Consider the following 5036-nt stretch of genomic DNA (forward strand, 5'->3'; position numbering starts at 1 on the left):
GGAGGGGGGACGTGCAGATCTGCCCTCATAGAGGGGGGAGAGGTTGTACCCGAAGGTGGGCCGGGGGGGGGGGCTCTGCAACTTACCTGGCTGCTTCTTGTTCCTCGTGGCCTGACTGAGGGCTGCTGAGAGCAGGGGGCGGGGCTTGTTGCATGTGCCTGCCCCCTGGGCTCCTTACTGCTGGAGCTCCGCTCCTGTGCGCTCCCGCAGGAAATGACCCCTGTGCAAATGAAAGTTATGTATCCGACTTGCACGTCACTGCTGGAGAATAATTGTTTAAAAGGCGACAGATTTCATCTCGTGATCTTGCCACCAGATCTTGCCACCAGAGCTTTGCAAATTACTCAGGACTGCTCCTGTTTGGTAAGCTGAACAGCTATAGCAGGCCAATGTGTAAGGACAAGACTGCCGCCACTGGGGAAGCAAGTGGGCTCTTGGCCCCTCTGTTTGCAGTAGGGTTCCCAGCTCCAGGTTGGGGGATACCTGGAGATTTTGGGGGTGGAGTCTGAGGAGGGTGGGGGTCGGGGAGAGACTTCAGTGAGGTATTATGCCAGAGAGTCCACCTTCCAAAGTGGCCATTTTCTCCAGGTGAACCAATCTCTGTCGCCTAGAGATCAGTTGTAATAGCAGATCTCCAGCCTCTGCCTGCAGGTTAGCAACTCTTAATTTGCAGGAAGCTTGGAGACAAAAGGCACACCTTTCCCCAAGCAGTGTGGGGACACCCCAACAGGGCTCTTTGTCCCTGCCCCTCCCCTTTGGCATTCCCCCCCCCTTCCATCTCCATCTCCTCCATCCCCAAAGCAGCTGGCTCCCAAACGTCAAGGGAGCAGATGGTTTCCACAGCAACCTTCCGAATGACGCATTTTGAGATTTGCCAACCGAAAGCCTAAGGGGGACTTGCCATTTCTGATTTGGGGTGCAGTGGTGAAAGAAGTGGCAGAAGAAGAGGAGAGAGAGAGCGCACACACCGAGCATAGGCTTGCATTCAGTTAATGCGCTGCAGATGTCCCAACACACACACACACACACACACACACACACACACACACTTCATGCTCACTCAAGCCTTTATAAATAGGTGCATTCCCCTCATCTTAATAACAAGGCAGCAGCAAGGCCGGTGGGTACACTAAATCTACTTTAAACACAAGTGATCAAAACACGAGTGGTACGTTCAGACAGTGCAAGCAACACTGCCGTAGACCCCTATTTGTGGGTCATTCCTGCACTCTGCGTCTTCTCACAGGCACAGTAGAACAACACTTAACAGTGTACAAGTGATGTGTAGGGCTCTGAGGCTCTGGTTGGCACGCAGGAAAGTCCTGGGTTCAGCCTCCAGTTAAAAGATCTCAAGTGCTGGGAAAGACCTCTCTCTGCTGAGGCCCAGGAATGCTGCTGCCAGTCAGAGTAAGCAATACCCAGCAGTCTGGTTTTGTGAGTCACTTTCCTGTACACCCTAAACCCCAAAGGACCATTTCATCATGGAGGACAGATGTGCATTCTCAATAACTCACCGTGAAAGCCATGGGGTGGTCATCTCAGCCAAGGTCTGACGCCCTCACAGGAAAATGCTCCTGTCGGGGAGGGCCCACACCAACGCTCCCTCTAAGCTGTTGAGTCTTGTGAGCAAACATTAAACTTTGTGCGCTACCGGCACTAAAGTTGCAAGTGAGCGATTCAGCTACTGCATACATTACTCTGCTCTGGAGCCCTCCTTCCTGAGCTAAAATGAAACAGTGTGAGCTGGAGGCTAAAAGACTGTGAGCTAGCTCACACTAACTCAGCTTAGAGGGAACACTGGCCCACACTTGAACAGAATGCGTATTTTGCACAGAGGAATTCCCACGTGGGGACAAGTGCAGCCTGCCTATCATGTACCCTGTGACTTTCCCAGCATCCTCACCTTACGAGGGACCTTCAGCCAAAAGGTAGGCAAAGACCTCTGCTCATGACAGGCAAGCACCCAGATCAAAATCCCATTTTTTTGTTTTGTTTTAAGAGAAATGCCACCTGGGAAGGGGTGAATGTTCAGTGCAATCCTTAGCAGAGCCACACTGTGTGGAGTCCACTGAAATTAATAGGCTTAGAAGGGTGTGACTTGGCTTAGGATTGAACTGTCGCATGAGGCAAGAGGTAATTGTTCATAAAAATTGCCACCGCTCACCCACCCCCCTCCATTATTTAAAGCCCTCTGTAGCCTTGCTTTCATTACAACTGTGCCACAGCCTTGTGTGCAAGGGCTCCCTAGTCCTCCAAGGGCACCCCCATCTGAAGGCACTGGATGCAGGAACCTTGCTTAAATGAAACAGATCTGAATCAGGTCGTCACCTGGATGAGAGGCTTCTTGGGAAGCCCCACACCCATAACACCACCTGGAGCTTCATGAACAGAAGCATCACACGAGCACACAGAGCTGCCTTCTACTCAATCAGACCCCTTGGTCCATCAAAGTCTACTCAGACTGGCAGCGGCTCCCCGGGGTCTCAGGCGGAAGCCTTTCACATCACCTGCTGCCAGATCCTTTAACTGGAGATGCCGGGGACCAAACCAGGGACCTTCTGCATGCCAGGGAGAGGCTCTGCCATTGAGCCATGGCCCTCCACACTGCATTCTGAGGACTTGAGCGGTCCTCGCGTCACTTTGCTCACTGGTGGCAGGGCTTCCCCCAGAACAGAGTGTTCTGTTCTGGGCTTCCTGGGTCACAAGGACATGAATGACCCCGAGAGGCCAGATAGGCAGAGGTGCAAAGATGATGGAGCAAGGCTGATAGGAATGTCAAAATAGCCCTGGAGTAGGACAAGCCTGTATGTGGGTCTGAGCTGAGCGAGCCCCACAGAACTGCCCGCACCACCAGGGCCAGTTGGCTCAGTGTGCTTCTGGCCACCAATGGCAGGGGCCTATTGGGAACTTTCCCAAAGGGCCAGTCCACCCTTGGGTACAGAGGTACATCCTGAAAAGCCAAAGATGGTGCATGGGTACAGCAGAGGTGCAGAACAATCGGGCAAAGTGACACTGCCAGTTTTCAAATGCTGCAAAGTAACTTGGCAATCGTAGCTCAGGTTCTACCCTGAATTTCCTAGGAGGCAGCCACAGTGATGATAGGGGACTTCCAGGGAAGCCCATGGAGGCCGTACTACCTGTGAGGACAGATGAGCTGCAGAACAGGTTGTCCCTCTTCCCTTGGAAAGGGCTAGGCAGACATATTGCGGTGACCTGCAGTGTTCTTTCCCAGGACAAGGAACTGGAACAGATTATCCAAAGGATTCCTCCTCACTCCACGGTGAACCCAAGAACCAAGCCAATCATGGGTGGACATGGGATAAATTCATTTTTTTTTATTCATTCATTCAAGGAAGACTATTTCTAGAATAAAGGCTACATTGTACCATTGGTTTGTTTCCATTTTATTATTACATTGTTATATTATTATTAATATTATTATTTTCTCATTTCTTTTCTCTTTAAAAAGCCAGTTATGCACAGTAGCTAATATCGTCATGCTGGCATCGAGAGGAAGTCTAATAACGACGGTTTATTTACAATGCAAACGTTGCCTTTCGTTGTTGTTTTTTTAGGAGTTTTTGAAGCACCATACATTATTCAAGACGTGTTTATCTTAGCTGGGAAGATGAAGAGGTCTTTTGTATCCTCAGACCGGTTGGATTATACCGCATGTGTAAACCACAGTTTCTCTCTCACTTTTTTTTAAAAAAAGAAAAAGTCTCGGCTTCCTTTCAACGTGTTTGAACCTCTGCACTACTAAAGCAAGTAGCCCAAAACCTCAACCGCAAGGTGCGCCTGCGTCAAAGGAAAGCGTGAAATTCTTGTGTAGAGCAAGGTCATGCGAGTGGGGTTTCATTAAGGCCCCAAGCCTGGGCCATACACCTGCTCCTCCAAGAGCAAATATGGAGACCAACCAGCGAGCAAGTGACCGCTGCTTTAAACGGGGGGGGGGGGGGGAACAGATACAAATACATGTCCCATAAGGGGATAGGAGAGAGAACCTTTGCAGTTGTCCTTTAACCCATTGTGCTGGTCCTGCACAAGGAACCATAGAACTTAATGGGGCATAGCAGCCCTTGTGCAGGTCTAGGGGGGGCACCTCCTCCCCATATAAACACACACACACAAATTTATATATATATACACACAGTAACACTAGGGAACAGCAGGGACGGGGCCATGCACTCTCTGTGCCAAGGTAGTCCAACTTCTGTTCCAAGGGCCAACATAGGTGCTTTATTAAAAGAAACAACTGGTTTGGATGATGCCATGTAGGCAGATTTTTTTTTGTATGGGTTCGTTTTTGCATCATCTTGGTCTTCTTCTCCTAGTGTCGTTTGAGGGAGAGGTGGGCAAAGAGGCACGCACCGCCCAGAAACTCTGCCCCAACTCCCAAAACACTTTAGCCTCCCCCACTCCCATCTTCACAGGGTGAACTTCCGAGGCCATAGTAGGGATAAAGGTTGCTGAAATGTTGCCTCAACGCTCCCCCAGAAAGGTGCGAAAAGCAGCTCTGGGAAGGGGGGGGGGATTGGGATCAGGAAGGAGGAAAAACCCACTCTGTTCCCATGGCGTCATGGCCTCGATATGAATCGGGGTCTCCCACAGGTTCACACTAAAAGCCACACGAGACAGCTGACTTGTGGACCTTTTAGAATCCTTGACTTCAAGATGGCTTTTACTTAGTTGACAGCCATTCTACATTTGTCTGGCATCCGGGAAAGGGTACTTCCCTTCCCCCCTACCACTAAAGCTATTTCTGAATTCAACACAGATAGAGGTTCCCTTCCTCATTTTGGATTCACAACAAACTTCTTGGATGTGCCAAGCCCAAAATCCATCTACGTACACCTTCAGCATTTTAAATTCATCTACCCACCCATCCTAAGGAGAGCTGCAATCCCGAGGGGTAGAACCAGGTATGGACAAAAACACCTCCAAAGTGCTGCCAGAATGCAGGAAAGGGTAACCAGGGAGAGACAAAACCCAACAGAGGACAGTAGAAGCACCCCGGGGCTATCTTGGCAAAAGCA

Source organism: Gekko japonicus, unplaced genomic scaffold (genome assembly GCF_001447785.1).
Source record: "Gekko japonicus isolate JY-2015 unplaced genomic scaffold, Gekko_japonicus_V1.1 scaffold2312, whole genome shotgun sequence".
Lineage (NCBI taxonomy): Eukaryota > Metazoa > Chordata > Lepidosauria > Squamata > Gekkonidae > Gekko > Gekko japonicus.